The sequence below is a fragment of the Bubalus bubalis genome, chromosome 11 (genome assembly GCF_019923935.1).
Source record: "Bubalus bubalis isolate 160015118507 breed Murrah chromosome 11, NDDB_SH_1, whole genome shotgun sequence".
NCBI lineage: Eukaryota > Metazoa > Chordata > Mammalia > Artiodactyla > Bovidae > Bubalus > Bubalus bubalis.
Genome location: NC_059167.1, coordinates 63,211,855 through 63,237,701, shown reverse-complemented (window position 1 = coordinate 63,237,701; position 25,847 = coordinate 63,211,855). Strand labels below are relative to the sequence as shown.

Below are 25,847 nucleotides of genomic sequence, written 5' to 3'. Positions count from 1 at the left end.
TAATACCTGTGGCTACAAATTACATCATCAAATATAGTTACCACATTGTTTTATTTTATTTGTTTGACTTATCATAACAAAGATAAATAGTCTGATGAAAAATACTAACAGGAACCACTCATAAGGAGAAAATATTTAAATTAATAAGTTACTCTAATTTAGGCTTCAAAAAGAGCATCTCAATTTCTCTTTCTGATTTTTCATTGTTAGTATATAGAATTTAAGAGAAATCAGGGAATCAATCCCATTCACCATTGCAACAAAAAGAATTAAATATCTAGGAATAAACTTACCTAAGGAAACAAAAGAACTGTATGCAGAAAATTATAAGACCCTGATGAAAGAAATCAAAGATGACATAAACAAATGAGAGATATTCCATGTTTCTGAGTAGGAAGAATCAATATTATAAAAATGACTATACTACCAAATGCAATCTGCAGATTCAGTGTGAGCCCTATCAAATTACCAGTGGCATTTTTCAAGAACTAGAACAAAAAATTTCACAATTCATATGGAAACGCGAAAGACCCCGAATAGCCAAAGCAGTCTTGAGGAAGAAGAATGGAGCTGGAGGAATCAACCTTCCTGACTCCAGGTTATACTACAAATCTATAATCATCAAGACAGTATGGTACTGGCACAAAAACAGAAATATAGACCAATGAACAAGATAGAAAGCTCAGAAATAAACCCATGCACCTATGAGTAACTTATTTTTGACAAAGGAGGCAAGAATATAAAATGGGGCAAAGATAGCCTCTTCAATAAATGGTGCTGGGAAAACTGGACAGCTACATGTAAAAGAATGAAATTAGAACACTTCCTAACACCATACACAAAGATACACTCAAAATGGATTAAAGACCTAAATGTAAGACCAGAAACTATAAAAGTCTTAGAGGAAAACATAGGCAGAACACTCGACATAAAGTAAGATCCTCTATGACCCACCTCCTAGAGTAACAGAAATGAAAACAAAAGTAAACAAGTGGAATTTGATTAAATTTAAAAGCTTTTGCATAGCAAAGGAAACTATAAGCAAGGTGAAAAGACAGCCCTCAGAATGGGAGAAAATAATAGCAAATCAAACAACTGACAAAGGATTAATTTCCAAAATATACAAGCAGCTCATATAACTCAATTCCAGAAAAACAAACAACCCACTAAAAAAGTGGGAAAACGACCTAAATAGACATTTCTCCAAAGAAGACATACAGATGGATGACAAACACATGAAAAGATGCTCAACATCACTGATTATCAGAGAAATGCAAATCAAAAGTTCAGTGAGATATTACCTCACACCAGTCAGAATGGCCATCATCAAAAAGTCTACAAACAATAAATACTGGAGAGGGTGTGGAGAAAAGGGAACGCTCTTGCACTGTTGGTGGGAATGTAAATTGATACAGCCACTATGGAAGATAGTATGAAGATTCCTTAAAAAGCTAGGAATAAAACCACCATATTACTCAGGAATCCCACTTCTAGGCAAATACCCTGAGGAAACCAAAATTGAAAAAGACACACGTATCCCATTGTTTATTGCAGCACTATTTACAATAGCTAGAACATGGAAGCACCCTAGATGTCCATCAACAGATGAACGGGTAAAGAAGTTGTGGTACTTATACACAATGGAATATTAGCCATAAAAAGGAACTCATTTTAGTCAATTCTGATGAGGTGGATGAACCTAGTATCTATTATACAGAGTGAAGTGAGTCAGAAACAGAAAAATAAATACCATACTCTAACATATATATACTGAATCTAGAAAAATGGTACTGAATAATTTATTTACAGGACAGCAATGGAGAAACAGGCATAGAGAGTAGATTTATAGACATGGAGAGAGGGAGGAAGGCAGGGAGAGGAGAGCATCTCTACTTATCATAATTTAACAAAGCATTCAGCATACATGCTAATAGTCAAGAAGTACATTAAATATGCTTGGGTAGAAGTGGGAGATATAGGTAGTAATTTAGATAGCCATGTGTTATGCTATTGACATTAATTACAGGGCCCTATAGTGGAGCTTTCAGGATATACTTCAGAACAGCTAGTAACTACCAAAAAATCCCACCTATTGTTTCACTATATTTTACTTAGTGATAATGGCAGAAGAAGCAAGGCACTTTTTAATCTGCTCCAAATTTTTGTATATCAAGTAACTATAAATCTGAAGTTGCAGCTTCTGGGAGTTATTGTTGGTAACAGAGGAAGAGATGTTTTTATTGCTTCTGCGAAGTCAGCGATGCTACATTTGCAAACACTGGAAAAATATTACAGAAACCCTATTAAAAAGTGCTAAATCTTTCCTGAATAACGATTCAGAGATGCAAGGTAATATTTATATCTCCATTCACACATTTTTCGATGTATTTTGGAAACTGTACATTCATATTAAATACTGAATTTTAAAAATAAGCCCTTTCCTAGACTTCCTGTATACATTAATAGATGCATTGACTGAACCATAAACACAGTTGGGTTAGTATTTGACTTCATAAAAATGTCTATATTCAAAATTTTGAAAAGTTCTGACCATCCCTGATTTTAAAGTACCTATTATCTTACCTTGGGAAAAAAGTACATATTTATGTCAATAAATAGATACACTGAGATGAGGAATTATGTGAAACAACCACACAGGACATTTTTTTCTACCTTTTAAGAAACTCTGAGCCCGAGCTAGTAGATAAGAAATAAAAATATAAGTTATACATCATAATACTACCAAATGCTAATTGTTCTGTCAAGCAATGTGACAAATCAGTTACATTTCAATAGAAAATTTAAAAACATAGAGAAGAGAGTTTTGACTAATTTTCTTCTTCAACAAAATGCAACCTCATAATACCTAGTGGGGTGCTCAATGAAATTATTTTGAATATTAATTTATTATTAACATAGAATTAATAGCATTGGTATTACTTTATATGTGAAAGTCTCTCAGTCATGTCCAAAGCCTCCAGGCCAGAATACTGGAGCAGGTAGCCATTGCCTTCTCCAGGGGATCTTCCCAATCCAGGGAAGATACTTTATAAGACTCCTTTTAAGACTATAAGTATATTAGTACTTTAAAGATACTTTTAAGATACTTTATAAGCATATTAGTAACAATATAGATTGGGCTTCCCAGGTGGTGCAGTGGTAAAGAATCCACTTGCCAATGCAAGAGATGCAGGTTAGATCCCTGGTTTGGGAAGATCCTGTGGAGTAGGAAATGGCAACCCACTCCAGTATTTCTTGCTTGGAAAATTCCACGGATGGAGAAGTCTGGCAGGTTACAGTCCATGGTTTGCAAAGAGTTGCCCATGAGTGAACAACTGAGCACACAAGAATATAAATACATAAAACATTTGCATGGTTCCAATGAATATCTCAAATTAGATTTCTGCTTTCCACACTTCAGGACATACCTACTGGCCTTTACATCCTCAGTCTTGACTCTTCACTTATTAAAACACTATACTATACGCAGTACTCAATTTTCCTGGTATTTCAAAACAGTATCTGACATGTATTCCTAATTCTTCAAACTGTAGTAGGTAAATAAAGCAGAATTGTAATCTCCAGGGAAGTGTTAATAATCCTATTTCCATTTATAAGTATTTTCTACTTTCTATGAAATGTTTAAAATGAGGTTATATGGTTTCCTCAAGCTTCTTTGCTTACCTTTATCTAACTTTATCTAACTGTAATTTTATGGTAAAGGTGCGTGCTCAGTCATGTCTGACTCTTTGCAACCCCATGGACTGTAACATGTTGGGGTCCTCCGTCCCTTGAATTTTCCAGGCAAGAATATTGGAGTGGGTTGATATTTCCTACTCCAGGGGATCTTCCTGACTCAGGGATTGAACCTGCATCTCTTATGTCTCTTGCATTACACACAGATTCTTTACCACTGTGCCACCTGGGAAGCCAAATCTTCCAAAAATAACTCTGGCCTAGGTTTTGCACTATCCTATAAGAAAATGTCTCAATGAAAGCTTATAGACGCAACACGGTATATGTTGTTGTTGGTTAGTTGCTAAGTCATGTCCGGCTCTTTTGTGACCCCACGGACTGCAGCCTGCCAGGCTTTTCTGTTGATAGGATTTTCCAGGCAAGAATGCTGGAGTGGGTCACCATTTCCTTCTTCAGGAAATCTTCCCAACCTAGGGATGGAACCCATGTCACCTGCACTGCCAGACAGATTCTTTACGACTGAGGAAACCCACACATGAGTATACCTTCTACGAAATCTCTCCCTTTTCCATGCGTATTCTCTTCTCTAAGACTGTTGAGTGTAAGTCCTTATTATACAAATATGAAAAATATAATCAAAGCACCCATAAAATTTCCACTTGGAAAATAAATGATTCCTGCTCTCATGTCTATAATCAGTAGATCAATGTCATCATGTCCAAATCAGGACAATGATTTCCAGTGGATACTTGTATCCAGTGATCTCCATCACATTTCTCAAGAATATTTACACAGTCCATCCATTCACCAGTTAAAATCTTATATAGTTGATTTATAACACTGTGGTTTCTCCTTACCTATTGAACTGGATGTGCTCTAGCAACCATATCAAAATATTGCAATAAAAAATGCTTGCAACTGCCAACTTATAAAAGAACTAGAAGTTATTTTCATGTTTAAATTTCATGTTAACAAATTTACAACATTTATATACAAGTGAAGTTTATATTTTGCTCTTTCATCCCTAATACTCAAGTCACCCACAAATTTCTTCTAGCTGCCCCTGTAGCATGTGGGATCTTAGTTCCTCAACTAGGGAATAAACCTGGATTGGGAGCACAGAGTCTTAAACAATGGACTACCAGTGAAATTTCACCAACAAAATTTTAGCATAAACTTAGTAACAGTCATTCGAAATTGTAGTTAGTACTGAAATCTCTAAGTAAGCGTTTGTTGAATTTCCCTCACAAATTTTCTTTTAAATAGGAATTGTTCTTCAATATGCAGTAGTGTGTTTTTGTTTTCATTTTTTCTCATTCATTTTCTGCTTTGGGGCCTTCCGAAGACAATAACATAGAAGTAAGAGAAGAATAAAGTACAAAGAGCTATAGACAAGGAACCAGAAGTCTCTTCCTACTACTGAAGCTGAGAGTCTAGGTGACTGGGAGCAAGTCACATACTTTTAATCAGGTTCGATTTTCTAGTCTATTTTGTGAATTTTAGGTACAGACTCAATTCTGTCTTTGTCAATGAGTTCTCATGAAGATTGAATGAAACAGATGTGAAAGTGGTTAAAAAGAAGTAATAAAAATATCAGTATATATGCTGTACATACTATACAGATTAGCACATATGAAAGATGCATGCTAAGAAATTTTATAGAGACATTCAATAAATATAGAGATTAGTGATTGTAAGCATTAGAGAGAATATTTAGATATTTTCTGACTTTATATATAGTTGACATAATAAATGTTCAGCAAGTGATGACCACTGTTACTGTGCAAAATTAGTATCATATTCTCTTCCTTGTTTAATAATGAAAGTGAAAGTGTTAGTTGCTCAGTTGTATCCAACTCTTTGCCACCCCACAGACTGTAGCCCACTATGGCTTCTCTGTCCATGAAATTCTCCAGGCAAGAATACTGGAATGGCTTGCCATTCCCTTCTCCAGAGGATCTTCCTAACCCAGGGATTGAACCGGGTCTCCTGCATTGCAGGCAAATTTCTTACCATCTGAGCCACTAGGTAAGCCCTGTTTAATAATAGCTGTCATCCAATATTGGCCCCAAAAGGCTGTGCTTAGCTTATTCTTAAACTGCAGGGAACATCTAGCTCAGGTCCATGCATATAGTAATATTTTTAAGAAAAGTTTAATTTTTCCTATTACATTCAGTTGTATTATTCTAATTTAGCAGTTTTAATAAGGAATACATTTTGATATGAAGACTGAATAAAGAAGTAATAACAATATAAGAGAGTACCATGGCAGGGAATAATTGATTTGTCAACATTATTTTCTGCTAACTTATTTTGTTTGAGAAAGCCAGTACAATTTTGTGAATATAAGTGTTTCTCCTAGAAAAAATGTTGGAAAAAAGTGAACTGACCATAAAGGAATATTCATTTATAAGTAATTTACAGGCAAGCATTTAGATGCCATAGGATGCTAAACTGATGTGCAAATATCTTGCTTTATCTTATTAAAGTTCCTGCTAATGTTTCATTTTTTAAAAATTCTAGTGGGTGTATGTTACAATGATTTATAGTGTGGTTAGGCCAGATAAGTTTTTGGAGGGAGGTTATTAATAGTTTTCTTAAATGCACACTCATCCCCTCCCTGACATACTGCTACCCAAAATAGCCTGTGTTGGACACAAGATACTGTGCACTTACAAAGAAAATGAGATCACAATGGGAAAATCCACTCTCCATGTAAGTAGTGGAATATGGCATCTCTCCTGCTGCTGCTGCTGCTGCTAAGTCGCTTCAGCCGTGTCCGACTCTGTGAGACCCCATAGACGGCAGCCCACCAGGCTCCCCCGTCCCTGGGATTCTCCAGGCAAGAACACTGGAGTAGGTATGGCATCTCTCCTACAACTGAGCAAACCTGTACTTGAATGGTTTACCCTGGAGCTAATAAATAATTGGCCATCAGAGGATATGGGGCAGAATTATATATTGATTATAAATATATAAGGAACATCTTCACAAATTCTACATTATTTCAATAATCATGTATTCAAGTGAAAAGGGAGGCACTGTTGGAAGAATCACAGCTCTCACCATCTTATCCTACAGGATTAACACAGGTGTCATCCACCTTATCAAGTCACCATTAACTATCTGCAACTGGGACATTTTTCCAAGAAAATAAAGGATTACGTTTTCTTGGGTTTTACATATTGCTCCATAAAAGTGATTCACCACCGTTCTGAGTACTATCCTTGCCTACTTAAAAGCATCACTACATTTTGTAAAGCTTTGACACCCTGAGGAATCCTTCCTGGAATATCAGGTTTCAAGTGAGTAGCAGAACACTGCAGTGCTCACAAACCACTGTTTTTACCCTATGGTGCCAGCACTTGGCACAAACACAAAATAACAGATGGCATGGAGATATCAATTGATTGCCATTCACGAGCAGTGTCATATACAGAACTCAATTATGCACAAATGGATACAGAAGCCCTTGGTACAAGAAGTTTTATCAGCTACCTTTACATCTGTGCCTTTATTATCTGTACCGAAAAAAAAGAACCCCTTCAGTGATTTTTTCTGGGTTAAGCTACCCCATTTAATTATAAAGCACTGGGATGCTTTACTCAGCACTAATGACCACATAAAATGCAAGAACAATATGAAGGCTGACAACCTAAGCAGCTGCCAACACTGATCCCAGAAAATCCAAATCACCTTCTCTGAAAATACTGGTGCAAGATTTTCTTTCTGATTCTCATTTACAGGCCGATTAAATTCATGTTTAATGTTATGGGGTACTATTGAGGAAGAAAGCTATAAAAGAAATATCCAAAAGAGAAACATCTTTGAAAAATTAAAAGTCTAACCGAAATTATCTACCCAAAAGGCACAAGTAGGTTTTTAGCATGCTATCTTTGTTTTCTTACCAACACGTCATACATTGTCCCTAAGTATCAGTGGTAAGCTATATCTGATTTGCTAGGACTGATTTAACTATTGAAGTCAATAGAACTTACTTGTTCTACACTTTTTAGCATAACCTGTCAAGAGTGTCTGATTTTCTATCAGAAATTATGTAGAAACCTTGGTTAAGAATGTTGTTGATTTTCAGGACCATTCTGGGGAAAGAACTTCACAATTCTTCAATGCAACTTCTCACATTTCCTCAAAGCAGCTTTAATTTGATTTCAAGCTATTACAGTGATGCTTACAACTTTGTCCCAGTCTCTGTATGTCTATTTGTCTATTTATTTGTCTGTCTAATGTGCTATCTATTGGAGAAGGAAATGGCAACCCACTCCAGTGTTCTTGCCTGGAGAATCCCAGGGGCAGGAGAGCCTGGTGGGCTGACGTCTATGGGGTCACACAGAGTCGGACACGACTGAAGTGACTTAGCAGCAGCAGCAATATGCTATCTATCTTTTTGCTTATTCATTAGCAGTTCACCTGACAAAATCTGTATTTACCTCAACTTATTTTAAGAAATTTATTCACAGAAAGATTATCTGAACTATCATTCTCTCAAGTAAAGGATTAAAGTATTAATATGCTCAAGGTGAATTTTGGGTGAAAGGCTTGCTGAGCAAACGGAGCTGAATTTCTCATTGCTAATACATTAGCACATATGATGAGTCAGTCTCATTACTATTGAGACTCTGTCACAAAATATTTTTTGTGATATGCCCTGTTGAGATGTAACTGAGAACTTGGCATTAAAATGGCCAAGGCAAAAAGTGTCATTACCATCACATATTCATATTATCCACAAGACCTATTCCTTCTCAGAAACCGTGGAGCAGTTTAAGATATTCTCTCTCCTATGCAGATGGGTGTAAGGCCTGGGTTCTGAATGTTCCAGGGTACAGAAGAAGTAACTGATACTTACCATATTGATAAATTGAGAAGAAAGTTACCTTGATGATCTGAAAACAGAAAATCACTTTAAGGAGCAAAACTAGTGTACATAAAATTTTCGCTTAATTAATTTCCTAAATATGCATAAGATTCACAAAAATGCTAGAATAATACCCACTTTGATAATCCATGGAAATGAATTTTAGTGATATTTACTAAGTTCCTACTATGTACTGGGATTTTAACCAGTACTAAATTACATCAAAATATAGTAATATAACACCATTAGGGCCTCCAAAAAGCAACATTGTTTTTCACTGATAAATTATTATGTCTTGTAAGGTATGGAAAATATGTACAGAAAAGGGTGCTGAGATAGAATATCCTAGAATATAATTTAATGTAAAGCATGCTACAGTTATTTAGGGTGAATATTAGTATGTAATGGTGTAATAAAATATAAATAATAGTGCTGAAATTAATACCATTAACATAATATCATGTAACATATTATTTAAAAATTGTCATAGAGAGTAGAATCTATTGAGACCAGAGTAAATGGAAACTAGAAGCTTGTAATTCTGATGTTATGTGGGAGCTGAGGATATGTCATGGAGATGGAGATAGATAAGAAAAGAAGACTAAGATGAAGGTCTTAATTTTAAAAGTAGAAATCAGACTGAATTTGTTTAATACAACTATTTCATAACATTTCAATCCACTCTAGAAAAATCTAATACACTTACTATCCTTTCAGAGAAAAGTAACATATTGTCAACATGACATTATAGCCAATAAGTAGATAATTATCAAGAGTTTAAAATACAAAAGTGAAGAGGCTATGATAATCACAAATAAAGACAAATAATATGTGTCCAAAACTAACTGTGAAAGGAAAAACAGAATATTAAATGTTCTAAAATAAGCATTATAGCATTAAATCAGTGTCCAATGGATATAAGCATTCAAAGGATGCAAAGTGAGAGTCCCAATACCTCCAATCAATAAGCTCATTCATTTGAACACTTTCAGTCTCCTGTCTTTGGCGTCATTTACTCTAAACATTTATTTTCTCTTTCTTCTCCCTTCCTCTAAACACAGTCATGAAAACAGAAAGACAGGGAGGACTATGTGGGAGAACAATCTAGAGAGGTCCTTCTCAGGAAGGCTTTCTGTCTCCAACCTGCCCACCACACCCACCCCATTCATGTCAACCTACACCCCTCCATCTGTTCAACACCTTGAAATTTCTCATGCCTACTCATCCCACTCTTATTTCCTACTCTTCTATGCATTTCCCTGTTTCCCCTCTTTTATTCTTTCACTTACAACCTTTGCCTCCAATTCACTCAGTGAAATTTACAATTTCAGCTTGCAGACAAAATTAGCATAGGAGGAAAGAGGAAATATGCAGTCAGAGTTCTAAGTAAGTATAAAAAGTGGAAGTGTTAGCTGCTTAGTCGAATCCGACTCTGTGATCCCACAGACTGAAGCCCTCCATGGCTCCTCTGGCCAATGAATTCTCCAGGCCAGAATACTGGAGTGGGTTGCAATTCCCTTCTCCAGGGGATTTTCCTGACCCAGGGATTGAACCCGGGTCTCTAGATTGCAGGCAGACTCTTTACTATCTGAGCCATCAGGGAAGCCCTAAGTATAAAAAGGGTAAATATAAATTTTGAAAATGTCATAAGTGAGTTATTACTCCATCATAAAGAATGTATATGAACTTATTGTAGCTCCAGGGAACCATGGTCCTAAATGACATTACCAACTGTCTTCAAGAAAGAGTACCTTTCAAATTTTCAGTACACACTCTCACTACTATCATAATGAAGATGGCATTTTAAGATGGTACTAGTTAGCAAGGCCATGTAGGAGTGTGGGAGAAGGGTTGTCTTTTGTCCACTTTCTGTAGGGTTGGATATTGTGTCTTCAGATTCATAATGGGATAATTGTAACGATTATTCCAAAAATTATAAAGAATAGGAATAAAAAATCAGGGTCAAAGAAAATTAAGCAGAATAATTAGGAGATATATACATATATATATATAATGGAATGGCTAGGACGTTGGAGTTGATGGAAAAAATCAAGTTTATTAGTTTAATTTGGAATCTACAACTCAGACAGCTATGATCACAAAGTTGAATTTGGTGATACAAAACTTAATAGAAACTGAGATACCAGGAAATCAAAGGTTATACTCTGCAATGTTGGCTGATAGAAAGGGTGCTGATGCTGTGTGTGTGACAACAGAGTTTCAGGTCGCCAGAGACCCAGTGCAGCAGTCTGATGCCAGAATAAGAATGTCATGTATCATAGACAGGAATAAGCTAAACAGTGGCAGAAAAACTTGCAGAAAACTAAATGCTAATAAGAAGAAGGAACAGGTACAGCTTTTAATATATGATAGCAAGGGTACCGTACATAAGATGGTAAGAGGGATGAATGAAGCAGAGCATTAAGAAATCTCAGGAGGATCTGATTTACCTGTATCTTCTCAGGTAGAATTGAAATTTATGTTATATAATGGTTTTACCAGTTGGAATGAGACCCATTTCAAACAGATATGTTTAGATGAGTGATTTTCAACTGTTTCTGCACCCTAACACCTGGATAATGTGTTCTCAAACACAACACAGTCTCATGTATGAGGAGCGAGGAGTGTACAGCACTAAATGATACATGCAGTTTCTGGAATGCGAACGTTACCTCCATCCTTCATTTTAAAGAAAGCACATCAAAGGCATAACCCAAGATTTGTTCTAATTTCTTTTATATTGGAAGCAAATCCAAGCAAATCACTACCTTATACCAATAAATATTTACTCATCACATGCACCTGTAATTCTCTGCCTAGTTTTCACTTTCTTTGTGTCTTTCCAGTAAGCTCTACAAATCCCAATGTCATTGTAAACTTCTGTGTTCTAGGTCTACATGCTGCCGCTGCTGCTGCTAAGTCGCTTCAGTCGTGTCCGACTCTGTGAGGACCCCATAGATGGCAGCCCACCAGGCTCCTCCATCCCTGGGATTTTCCAGGCAAGAACACCGGAGTGGGGTGCCAGCGCCTTCTCCACTGGGTCTACATAGTTAGCCCTAATTCTACTAGCAAGTCTCAGTGGCCTTTTACATCTGTATGGGTCAGAAATATTTACAGTGAAGTGATGGGGAAATGGAACTTGCCTAAAATATCAGTACAAGACAGTTGCAATGAAATAAAAGCATGCATGTATAGATAAACAGACGTTTATAAATAAAACAGAAGTTTCTGAGGAAATTCTTACTAGAAAATGAACAAAACATAAAAACACAAGGTGGCAAGATTACATTTTTTAATCTTGGCAGTTGACAGTACATGACTAATCTCTGTTTCAAAATCTCCTGAATTACATAATGTTAGCACTATGATGGGAGAGACTAAATATAGCATCAGCTTAAATAGTCTGTTGGCAAGAGCTACTCAAAACACATCCAGTTAACTCCTCAGTGACTGTACCAATGGAAGAACAAATGATAGAGGTAATATAAATAATGGATTGCTTCTTTCCAAATAGGTTCCATTTAGACTGCATTTTATCAGAGCTTGAACTACATACAGGCATTATACTTGCATTAAATGGTTAGCTACATAGGACCACACTGGCTGGCAGAGGATAAAGGTGGCAGGAACCACAAAGAGTGTCTCAGCAAGTGGATCTTGAATATTTCATAAAATCACAGAACTCTCAGTGTTGAGAGAAACATTAAAGTCAGAAGTTCAACAGCCCACTAGTGCCTGTTTTCCTGCTACTATTTTCTCAACTCAGTTTATTGATTTTATGAAACTAAAATTACAGCTTCAAATTCAATATATATGGTGCATCTTATGCAGGGCAGGTTATTATAAAGGCTCAGTCTTTTATATAATTTAGGGTACTTTAGAGTTCTGAGACATGAATCCAGATTTTATCCCTTGCTAGACATATGAGAGTGTGCCAGAAGAACTATGAACAAAGGTTACAGGAAGGGGTGATCAAAACCATCCCCCAAAAAAAGAAAGGCAACAAGACAAAATGGTTGTCTGAGAAGGTCTTATAAATAGCTGCAAAAAGAGAAGCCTTAAAGATATACCCATCTGAATGCAGAGTTCCAAAGAACAGTAAGGAGAGATAAGAAAGCCTTCTTAAGTGAACAACGCAAACAAACAGAAGAAAACAATAGAATGGGAAAGACTAGAGATATCTTCAAGAAAATTAGAGATACCAAGAGAACATTTCATGAAAAGATGGGCATAATAAAGGACAGGAACAGTGAGGACCTAACAGAAGCAGAAGCTATTAAGAAGAGATGGCAAGAATGCACAGAAGAACTATATAAAAAGTCATAATGACCCTGATAACCACCATAGTGTGGTCACTCACCTAGAGTCAGACATCCTGGTGTGTGAAGTTAAGTGAGCCTTAGGAAGCATTACTGCTAACAAAGCTAGTGGAGGTGATGTAATTGCAGCTGAGCTGTTTCAAATCCTAAAAGATGATGCTGTTAAAGAGCTGCACTCAATATGTCAGCAAATTTGGAAAAGTCAGCAGTGGCCACAAGACTGGAAAATGTCAATTTTCATTTCATTCCCAAAGAAGGGCAATGCCAAAGAATGTTCACATTATTGCACAATTGTACTCATTTTACTTCCTAGCAAGGTAATGCTAAAAATCCTTCAAGCTAGGCTTCAGCAGTAAGTGAACTGAGAACTTCCAGATGAACAAACTGAATTTAGAAAAGGCAGAGGAACCAAGATAAAATTGCCAACATCTACCTATCATCAAAAAAGAAAGGGAGTTCCAGAAAAACATTTATTTCTGCTTCATTGATTATGCTAAAGCATTTGACTGTGTGGATCACAACAAACTGGAAAATTCTTTTTTTTTTTTTTTTAAATTTAATTTAATTTTATTTTTAAACCTGAAACACTGTATTAGTTTTGCCAAACATCAAAACGAATCCGCCACAGGTATACATATGCTCCCCATCCTGAACCCTCCTCCCTCCTCCCTCCCCACACCATCCCTCTGGGTCGTCCCAGTGCACTAGCCCCAAGCATCCAGTATCGTGCATCGAACCTGGACTGGCAACTTATTTCATACATGATATTACACATGTTTCAATGCCATTCTCCCAAATCTTCCCACCCTCTCCCTCTCCCACAGAGTCCATAAGACTGTTCTATACATCAGTGTCTCTTTTGCTGTCTCGTACACAGGGTTATTGTTACCATCTTTCTAAATTCCATATATATGCGTTAGTATACTGTTATTGGTGTTTTTCTTTCTGGCTTACTTCACTCTGTATAATAGGCTCCAGTTTCATCCACCTCATTAGAACTGATTCAAATGTGTTCTTTTTAATGGCTGAGTAGTACTCCATTGTGTATATGTACCACCGCTTTCTTATCCATTCATCTGCTGATGGACATCTAGGTTGCTTCCATGTCCTGGCTATTATAAACAGTGCTGCGATGAACATTGGGGTACATGTGTCTCTTTCCCTTCTGGTTTCCTCAGTGTGTATGCCCAGCAGTGGGATTGCTGGATCATAAGGCAGTTCTATTTTCAGTTTTTAAGGAATCTCCACACTGTTCTCCATAGTGGCTGTACTAGATTGCATTCCCACCAACAGTGTAAGAGGGTTCCTTTTTCTCCACACCCTCTCCAGCATTTATTGCTTGTAGACTTTTGGATCGCAGCTATTCTGACTGGTGTGAAATGGTACCTCATAGTGGTTTTGCTGTGCATTTCTCTGATAATGAGTGATGTTGAGCATCTTTTCATGTGTTTGTTAGCCATCTGGATGTCTTCTTTGGAGAAATGTCTATTTAGTTCTTTGGCCCATTTTTTGATTGGGTCATTTATTTTTCTGGAGTTGGGCTGTAGGAGTTGCTTGTATATTTTTGAGATTAGTTGTTTGTCAGTTGCTTCATTTGCTATTATTTTCTCCCATTCTGAAGGCTGCCTTTTCACCTTGCTAATAGTTTCCTTTGATGTGCAGAAGCTTTTAAGGTTAATTAGGTCCCATTTGTTTATTTTTGCTTTTATTTCCAATATTCTGGGAGGTGGGTCATAGAGGATCCTGCTGTGATGTATGTCGGAGAGTGTTTTGCCTATGTTCTCCTCTAGGAGTTTTATAGTTTCTGGTCTTACGTTTAGATCTTTAATCCATTTTGAGTTTATTTTTGTGTATGGTGTTAGAAAGTGTTCTAGTTTCATTCTCTTACAAGTGGTTGACCAGATTTCCCAGCACCACTTGTTAAAGAGATTGTCTTTAATCCATTGTATATTCTTGCCTCCTGTGTCAAAGATAAGGTGTCCATAGGTGCGTGGATTTATCTCTGGGCTTTCTATTTTGTTCCATTGATCTATATTTCTGTCTTTGTGCCAGTACCATATTGTCTTGATAACTGTGGCTTTGTAGTAGAGCCTGAAGTCAGGTAGGTTGATTTCTCCAGTTCCATTCTTCTTTCTCAAGATAGCTTTGGCTATTTGAGGTTTTTTGTATTTCCATACAAATTGTGAAATTATTTGTTCTAGCTCTGTGAAGAATACCGTTGGTAGCTTGATAGGGATTGCATTGAATCTATAAATTGCTTTGGGTAGTATACTCATTTTCACTATATTGATTCTTCCAATCCATGGACATGGTATATTTCTCCATCTATTAGTGTCCTCTTTGATTTCTTTCACCAGTGTTTTATAGTTTTCTATATATAGGTCTTTGGTTTCTTTAGGTAGATATATTCCTAAGTATTTTATTCTTTCCGTTGCAATGGTGAATGGAATTGTTTCCTTTATTTCTCTTTCTGTTTTCTCATTATTAGTGTATAGGAATGCAAGGGATTTCTGTGTGTTGATTTTATATCCTGCAACTTTACTATAATCATTGATTAGTTCTAGTAATTTTTGGTGGAGTCTTTAGGGTTTTCTATGTAGAGGATCATCTGCAAATAGTGAGAGCTTTACTTCTTCTTTTCCAATTTGGATTCCTTTTATTTCTTTTTCTGCTCTGATTTCTGGGGCCAAAACTTCAAAACTATGTTGAATAGTAATGGTGAAAGTGGGCACCCTTGTCTTGTTCCTGACTTTAGAGGAAATGCTTTCAATTTTTCCCCATTGACGATAATGTTTGCTGTGGGTTTGTCATATATAGCTTTGATTATGTTGAGGTATGTTCCTTCTATTCCTGCTTTCTGGAGAGTTTTTATCATAAACGGATGTTGAATTTTGTCAAAGGCTTTCTCTGCATCTATTGAGATAATCATATGGTTTTTATTTTTCAATTTGTTAATGTGGTGTATTATATTGATTGATTTGTGGATATTGAAGAATCCTTGCATCCCTGGGATAAAGCCCACTTGGTCATGGTATATGATCTTTTTAATGTGTTGTTGGATTCTGATTGCTAGAATTTTGTTAAGGATTTTTGCATCTATGTTCATCAGTGATATTGGCCTGTAGTTTTCTTTTTTTGTGGGATCTTTGTCAGGTTTTGGTATTAGGGTGATGGTGGCCTCATAGAATGAGTTTGGAAGTTTAAGAGATGGAAATACCAGACTGCCTTACCTGCCTCCTGAGAAACCTGCACGCAGGTCAAGGAGCAACAGTTAGAAATGAACATAGAACACACTGGTTCAAAATTTGGGAAAGGAGTATATCAAGGCTGTATATCATCACGTTGCTTATTTAACTTATATGCAGAGTTCATCATGAGAAACGCTGGGCTGGATAAAGCACAAGCTGGAATCAAGATTGCCAAGAGAAGTATCAATAACCTCAGATACGCAGATGACACCACCCTAATGGCAGAAAGCAAAGAGGAACTAAAGATCCTCTTGATGGAGGTGAAAGAGGAGAATGAAAAAGCTGTCTTAAAATTCAACATTCAAAAAAACGAAGATCATGGCATCCAGTCCCATCACTGTGGTAACCAGATGGGGGAAAAAATGGAAACAGTGAGAGACTTTATTTTCTTGGGCTCCAAAATCACGGCAGATGGTAACTGCAGCCATGAAATGAAAAGATGCTTGCTCCTTGGAAGAAAATTTTTGACAAACCTAGACAGCTTATTAAAAATCAGAGACATCACTTTGCCTTCAAAGGTCCGTATAGCCAAAACTATGGTTTTTTCAGTAGTTATGTTTGGATGTGAGAGTTGAACCATAAAGAAGATTGAGTACCAAAGAATTGATGCTTATGGACTGTGGAGCTGGAGAAGATTCTTGAGAGTCCGTTGGACTGCTAGGAGATCAAACCAGTCAATCCTAAAGGAAATCAACCCTGAATATTCATTGGAAGGATGGATGCCGACGCTGAAGCTCCAATACATTGGCCACCTGATGCAAGGAGTTACTCACATGGAAAAGACCCTGATTCTGGGAAAGACTGAAGGCAGTAGGAGAAAGGGACAATAAAAGATAGGATAGTTGGATGTCATCACCAATTCAATGGATATAAGTTTAAGCATCCTCCAGGAGATAGTGAAGGACAGGGAAGCCTGATGCTGCATTTCATGAGGTGGCAACGAGTTGGACAAGACTGAGTGACTGAACAACAAAGACACATGACCTTGAAATATGTGAACTAAATTTCTATTAGGCTTCATGGTCACACTTGTAAAATGAGACTGATAATAGTTCTTAAGCCTCAAGTTTTTTATTTTTTGTAAATTAAATGGAATAACAAATATGAAGCATTTAATGTATTTCCTTGCCCCCAGTTTGAAAGACACTATAAAGATTCTGTAGTGCACTAGTCCTAGGAGGTTAATTACAACAACATAAGCTCCATGAGAGCAGCAAACTTATTCAGGGTTGTTTACTATGGAATTTCAAGTATTCATTATACACCTCTTGAATAAATCAAAAGGTAAAAGTTTGAAAGTAAAATTTGTTTGGAAAATTCTGCTTGTTCTATTCTTCTCTTGAGAATTCACACTATACTTTAAATCAAAGACGTTGAGAAGTGTTATAAAAGGTACAGGTAGTAAAACCTGTTGACATTTGTTAAGCTTTTTTCAAAAATGTTAACCATTCCTTTTATTTTTTGAGTTTCTGCTAATGTCTATAGTTATATGCAATGCACAATGGAAAATTATGTCTTTGAAATATTATATTTTAAAAAGTAAGATGAAATATGTAAAATAATTTCTAGCAAGCATATTAGGTACAGATAGGTAACAAAATATATATTTTATTTGTAAAATACGTCAAATTTTGCTGTGTTACATATAGTAATATGCTTAATTATTAAATTAAATGCTAGAACAGGTATAATGATCAAGCTTCTAGTTATTAAGCTGTCTTTATATAGAGAATCAAACATAGAGAAGACACATAAAACAGAGTTAGGAAATACAGGAGCAAGCTGTTGTTGATCACTTCCATAAACGATTATGGGATCGTGGCTATGTGTCAGAGCACACACTGAATTAGGCTTTCTGCTCAGTGATTTTTTTCCTGGCTACCATCTGGCCCTTCAACATGGGATAAGTACTGTTAGTATATTTACCTTGTCTTACTGGGGTCATATAGCTAGACACTTTTTATTCTAATGAATGTACTTCCTGTTCTGTTCTTTAATATTTCTATTTAAAGTTCTGTGGAAATTTATACAGCAATAGAAACTTTAGGATACCAAATAATAATAAGAAAGACATCCTTTTCTTTAGAAAGGTCATCTCCTAAGGATTATTTAAATTCTTGATGAAATATAAAGAAGATCTTATAGTTTCCAGAAAGAAAAGAAATAGTATTCTCATCTCAGTACTTAGAACACAATTATTTTGTTTCATATGGAGTCGTCCAGATAATTAATCACACAGAACCATTGTCAAATAGCAAAACCAGCCATAACTCAATAATTTACCTTAATAGATCCTAATATCTCTTTTCTTTTTTAATTTGTGTCCTAAGTCAAACAGGTAAGTTCAGTCATTGATAGCCTTAACATTGAAATTATTTGGTAACTTTATATCCACTAATGAAAATATGATAATTTTCATCATACCTTTGAGTTTAGTACAAGACTCTTTTGGATCCCTTTCAAAGTTTGAAATACAAAAAGAGCCTTGTATGTTAGCTTTTTGTCATGGAGTCAGAAAAATGAATAATTGTGTGACTTAAATAGGAGAAAAATAATTGCTTCCACCTCATATTTGATGATTTGGTGAGAACAGCTAGTTTTAAGTACAATCTTTTTGTCAAAGAGTATAACTGACAGTTGCTATCAGCAGTTGAGTTATACACCATGACAACAAAACTGCTTCCAGTAATAACAATTAAGAAATTCTCACACAGTTCAAATCCTTGGTGTGAGCATAAGTAAAAAAAAAAAAAAAAAAAAAAAAAAAATGCAAAGGAGAACAATTCTCAATGCCAAGTTTAAATTGAAATTTCACTGTTTGGAAGTAACTGGAGTTAAAATATATACAGTGAAAATAAATCTGCATTTTTAGTCAAAAGAAATAGAATAGACTGGGCAAATTCTATCAACATTACCAGAAGAAATACATGGTAATTTTCTATTTAAGTAATTACCCTAGAATTTTAAACAATATTTTAAAAATCTTAAGAGTTTTCTTTCTACAGCTTACAGTTCCATGTTTGTTATAATTAAGTGCTTCCCTGTTGGTTCAGATGCTAAAGAATCTGCCTGCAATGCGGGAGACCTGTGTTTGATCCCTGGGTTGGGAAGATTGCCTGGAGGAAGACATGGCAACCCACTCCAGTATTCTTGCCTGGAGAATTCCCATGGAGAGGAGACTGGAGGACTACACTCCATGGGGTCGCAAAGAGCTGGACATGACTGAACAACTAAACACAGCACAGAACAACTTTCTAATAACTTATATACTACAGTAGTAGTTGTTTAGTAGCTAAGTCATGCCCAGCTGCTTTGCAACCCCATGGACTATATAGCCCACCAGGCTCCTCTGACCATAGGATTTCCAGGCAAGAACACTGGAGTGGGTTGCCATTTCCCTCTCCAGGGAATCTTCCTGAGCCAGGGATGGAACACTACAATCTTGTCTTGGCAGGCAGATTCTTTACCACTGAATCACCAGGGAAGCCCATATACTACAGCAGTTTGTGATTTAAAAAAAAAAAAAAAAAAAAAAAAGCTCAAATTTATTATCCAGTACAAATGTTTCAGTGTAGTTTTTGAATGAGTGGTACAGCATGTGGGATCTTAGTTTCCTGACCAGGGATTGAACCCTTGCCCACTGAAGTGGAAGCACAGAGTCTGAACCACTGAACTGCCAGGGAAATCTCAGCAGTACAGTTAGTTTTATTTGTACAATGATTTTCCCTCTAGAAGAGAATATTCTGTCATATTGTTCTGATCATTTATCAGTACATTTTCAGAGTAGTTAGACAGATACCTGAGTTCAACAATAATATACTTATTTGTACTTTGCTAAAAGCTTCTATGTAATGAACATACCTATGTAAATTGTGTCACTTTCTATATGTCAGAGGAATTAAATTTTGAGCTCAGCTCTAAGCAATGAATTGTGAGACAAAAATAGCTTCAGAATTGTCCCAATGATTCTTGAACTATGCATGAAGTTGATTAATGACACAGCAATATGCCTTGACTAAACTAATCACTTATATATTTAATACTGACAAGAGGAAAATGAGTGATATGAAAACATTTTCAACCAAATATCCTGAAATTATATACCTCTTTCTCCAATCACTGGATTATTATTCCTTGAGCTTGACTTGTCTCTTTGATTATATATTGTGGAAATACACACATACAACATTTCTTCTAATACACTAAAAAAGAGTCACCTCTGATGAAAAAGATGTTAGATTATTAGGAAAAGATTAAATTTTTTATTTTTCTACTAATATGATGATTAGAGCATTCTTTTAATAAAATGACACTATTTATTAAGAATATCTTTCAATTGCATCCAAGTTATCCATAAAGTGATATGAATTGCTAAAAAAACACGTAAAAACCATTTCTTCTATCAACATTTCAATTCCAAAATGTTCCTTCACTACCTAGTTCAGTTATATTCCTAAAATGTTTCATACTGAATGTGTATGTGTGTCTACTAAGCAGCTTGAGTCATGTCCATTCTTTGTAACACTATGGACCATCGCTCACCAGATTCCTCTGTCTACAGGATTCGCCAGGCTAGAATACTGGAGTGGGTTTCCATGCCATCCTCCAAGGGTTCTTACCCACCCAGAGATTTAATCCACCATTCTTAATGTCTCCTGCACTGGGAGGCATGTTCTTTACCACTAGTGCCACCTGGGAAGTTCTCATACTGAATGAAACTGTGAAAGTCCTTCACTTCTGTCTGACTCTGTGACCCATGGTCTGTAGACCACCAGGCTCCTCTGCCCATGGAATTCTCCAGGCAAGTATACTGAAGTTGGTAGCCATTCCATTTCCAGAGGATCTTCCCAACTTAGGGATCAGATCCTGTTCTTCTGCATTGAAGGTGGATTCTTTACTGTCTGAACAACCAGGGGAGTAATTAATTTCAAAACCTATGCATTTAAATTGCTATTAAATAATATTTACAATGAATTTCACAAAATTATCAGTTTTTTTCCTATACTGTTCTTTATACTAGGGACCATGTTAGCTATCTCTAACTCATTCAAGATTTTATCTTTCTGCTTTAAAGAGCTGTGAGAAAAGGTGGCAAGAATATTCAGAAGAACTATACAAAGAAAAAAAAGTTCTTAATGACCTGCATAACTAGGATGTGTGGTCACTCCCCTAGAGCCACATATCCTGGAGTTGAAGTCAAGTTTGTCTTAGGAAACATTGCTACAAACAAAGTTACTGGAGGCGATGGAATTCCAGGTGATCTACTTAAAATCCTAAAATATGATATTGTTAAAGTGCTGCACTCAATATGCCAGCAAATTTGGAAAACTCAGCAGTGGCCACAGGACTGGAAAGGGTCAGTTTCATTTCAATCCTTAAAAAAGGCAATGCCAAAGAATGTTCAAACTACTGTAAAATTGCCCTCATTTCACATGTTAGCAAGGTAATGCTCAAACTCTTTCAAGCTAGGCTTCAGCAGTACATGAATTGAGAACTCCCACATATAAAAGTGAGATTTAGAAAAGGCAGATGAACCAGAAATCAAATTACAAACATCCACTGGATCATAGAAAAACCAAGAGACTTAAAAAAAAAAATTCTGCTTCATTGACTATGCTAAATCTTTGACTCTGTGGATCACAATAAACTGTGGAAAATTCTTTAAGATATGGGAATACCAGACCACCTTACCTGTCTCCTGAAAAACCACTATGCAGGTCAAGAATCAGAAATTAGAACTGAATATGGAACAATGGACTGGTTCTAAATTGGGAAAGGATTATGTCAAGGCTGTATACTGTCATCCTGCTTATTTAACTTATATGCAGAGTACATCATATGTAATCCTTGACTGGATGAATCACAAGCTGGAATCAAGATTGCCAGGAGAAATATCAACAGCCTCAGATATGCAGATAATACTACCCTAATGGCAGAAAGTGAAGAGGACCTAAAGAGTCTCTTGATGAGGGTAAAAGAGGAGAGTAAAAAAGCTGGCTACAACTCAACATTCAAAAAATGAAGATCATGGCATCCAATCTCATTACTTCATGGCAAACAGCTGGGGAAAAAGTGGAAGCAGTGAAAGATTTTCTTTTCTTGGGCTCCAAAATCACTGCAGATGGTGGTTGTAGCCATGAAATTAAAAGATGCTTGCTCCTTGGAAGAAAAGCTATGGCAAATCTAGACAGCATACTAGAAAGCAGAGACATCACTTTTCTGACAAAGGTCTGTATAGTCAAAACTATGGTTTTTCCAGTAGTCATATATAGATGTTTTAGTTAGATCATAAAGAAGGCTGGGCACCAATGAATTGATGTTTTTGAAATGTGGTGCTGGAGAAGACTCTTGAGAGTCTCCTGAACAGCAAGGAGAACAAACCAGTCAATTCTAAGGGAAAGCAACCCTGAATATTCATTAGAAGGACTGATGTTGAAGCTGAAGCTCCAATACTCTAGACACCTGATGTGAAGAGCCGACTCACTGGAAAAGACCCAGATGCTGGGCAAGATTGAGAGCAGGAGGAGAAGGGGTTAACAGAGGATGAGATGGTTGGATGACATCATCCACACAGTGGACATGAGTTTGACCAACCTCCAGCAGATACTGAAGGATAAAGAAGTCTGTCATGCTATAGTCCATGGGGCGGCAAAGAGTCAGACATGACTTAGGGCGTGAACTACCACAACAGTAAATAAGCCTTGACCAAGAGTGTTCTGGCTTTGACTTTCAGATTCTGGGATATACCTACACCATAACAAATAGAAACATCTTTATTCAGGGTGGGAGCTGGCCATACCAGACAGTCTTGAGTTTGTCACACCAGAATGACCACGTAATTTAGGGTGGGAGCTTTGGATTACACAGAATTAGGTAATGTGGAGACTGACTTCAATTAGGTGGGCAATCAATCATGACTGGTACACAAAATCTCTAAACATTGAAGCCTGAATAAATTTCCCTGGTTGGCAATACTCCATGCATATTGCCACACATTAGGTCTGAAAGGGTAATGCATACTGGCTCTTTGGGGAAGACGATGGAAGACTCACAGGTGGATCCTTCTGTGTCTCTTCCTCTGCCTTCCTCTTTAATCCATCTCCTTTGCCTGTAATAACTGTAACTTTGAATACAAAGCTTTAAATGAGTCCTATGAGTCCTTTTAGCAAACTACTGAATCTAAGAGTGGTTTAGGAGACACCCCTGAACTAACTCTTGCAATCGGTGTCAGAAGGAAGGGCAATCTGCAGAGAACTGTGTCCTAAAATTTTGTCGTTTGGTTGACTCCCAGGCAGAAGTGTGTAGATGACACATGAACTGAAAGCCAAACATACACATGAACACACTGAAAAATACCACACAGAAACTCAGTCTCAACATAAAAATGAACATAAAATCAAACCATAGATCAATAAATGTCAATAACGTACTCAGTTCTATATATGTAGGCTCTGAACACTTACACTTTAGAGTTTAATAGTTAATTCAAGTATTTATGCAAAAAAAAATTTAAGTATAAGAGCAAAACCCTTAAATAAAAGACAGAAATAGAAAGCCTTTAGAATGGAAAGTATAAAGCATTAATTTCATGTCTTGATGCTAAGGAAATAACACTTGACAAAGTGGAAAAATTCAATTAAATGTAACTGCTCATAATCTTTTCATGTTTTTAAAACACAAATGATAGTTCCTTTAATCAATTCTCTGAAGACATTATTTTCAGACCTTGCCTCATTACAGTATTATTCTTGTAGATGCATACATTTGTCAACATCAGTATTAAAATAAAATTTAAATATTTGTAATTCTTGATTCCAAATTTAGCTCGTATAGCTCAGAACAAAACGATATTCCTGAAATCTGATCGGAGTAGAAAGACATTTCTCTAATCAAAAAGGGAAGGTATACCATTAAATGGTTATGAACATTATTTTATGAAAATTATGTGAGACAGCTTTAAAACAGATGAATTAAATCAGAATTTTAAAATAAATCAAAATTAAATTCTATTTGCTCTGCTTTCATTTATGTTCTCTTAAATGATCATCTACTACAATGCCTTTAATGAAATTGTGTCCATTTGAACCACTAGTGAGTTTTTGGTTTCCAGATAATAACCTACGATATTCTGAATTGGCAGATTGGGTAGGATTCTGGGTTGCCACATTTTAGCAAGTTCTCTAAATGATTCTCTTGAATATCAAAATTTAAGGACTATTGATCAACTAAAGTTTCTTGAGGATTGGACCTAGCATACTGCTTTGGACTAAAATAAAATGTTCATGGAATTTTAATAAATCACATTCTAAAAGTCAAAATTTTCAAAACTGTACCATTTAATCAACTATGATTATTTAAATAATTTTTGTGATTTTGGTATGGTATTATATGCGTTTATTTCTATGACAATAGCTTTGTTGGACAGTATCTTTTGCTGAATTCATTATCAGAAGAAAACACGTGCTAGTTATTCTGAATGTTTTAAAGTTTCTTTTGATAATATTATAATCAGAGATTTTTTTCCAACAGAAACATCTTTAATATAATTTTATGAATGTGAAAATTCATTTATTCACATATATTAAAATAAGGCAAGGATAAATATAAGGAATCTATCATTAAGAGTTTTATGAAACGAATTAAAACAAAAATGGAATTAAAAAAAGTGCAACAAATTTCATTAATATAAAACTATCCTTTATATTAGTCATATAATAGGATAATAAGAATTTGCAATTAGGACAAGTTAGAGAGTAATTTTCTTGAATTCTAACGTGTTGCTTATAAAAGTAAAGTGCTTAATAGAGTTGGCTGCAAAAAACTGGGAATGCCATTCCAATTTTTTACATTAAAAAACTGGTCTATAGCCAAAATCTATTCACATAAAAAGCAGTGGTCAGTGTCTTGACCATATACATCATTAGTTATATGAGTAGGAAAATGTGAATAATTTCATAAAGTATTTAAGTATTTAATAATTTCATAAAGTATTATATCTAAGAATGATGATAGCAGTATTATTTTTATAGTCTTCAGGAAAAGCTTTTTATTCTCTAAGTTTTGCATATGCTCTCAAAAATCACTGAATTTCTGCTGAAGGGAAATTATTTCATTACTGAATTATTGCTTTAATTTTAAACCTCTTGTGAGCTCAACATTATTCCTATTCAAAATGCAAAGGGAATTTAAAGTATTTCTTGTGTTCTCAAGTATTACCTGTGGAATTCCATAAAAATGGAAAGGAATTAGGATGGATAAATTCTAGGTGTGACAAGTATCAATATCATAAACAATCAATTCTGCTGTGAATACTCCAAATTCAAAGGTCTATGAATGCAAATATTTTGTATGTATTTCATATTTATCAGGAAATTGATGGCTTTGTAAGATTAAGAATAATTTCTATGAAATATCTTCAGAAAAAAATGAAAACCAAAAATGACAAATTTAGACAAAGAGAAATGGATGGTGGAGAAGGAAAAGAGAATTGTTTTAAAAGAGCTCTAAGGAATAAAAACAAAATGAAGTGAAATATCATAAGGCTTAGAAAACAATTTCTCTATTTCATTGAGGAGTGAGGAAACCTAGCCACTTCTAAGAAAGTTAAATTCATGAAGCTATCTTGGGAGACCTGGGGTTATATAAACATATCTGTTGGAGAAAAGTCTAGAAACATATTGCTCAAAAAGTTTAATAAAGCTGAGTACC

The 25,847-nt window shown here is 35.7% G+C and overlaps 1 protein-coding gene and 1 pseudogene across 1 annotated transcript in view; both read right to left on the bottom strand.

Moving 5' to 3' along the window:
* Positions 1–7,619, bottom strand: part of LOC102411540 — a 30,210-nt pseudogene extending 22,591 nt beyond the window's left edge.
* Positions 1–25,847, bottom strand: part of MDGA2 (MAM domain containing glycosylphosphatidylinositol anchor 2) — a 912,048-nt gene that overhangs the window by 170,050 nt on the left and 716,151 nt on the right. The gene's annotated exons all lie outside the window — the stretch shown is intronic.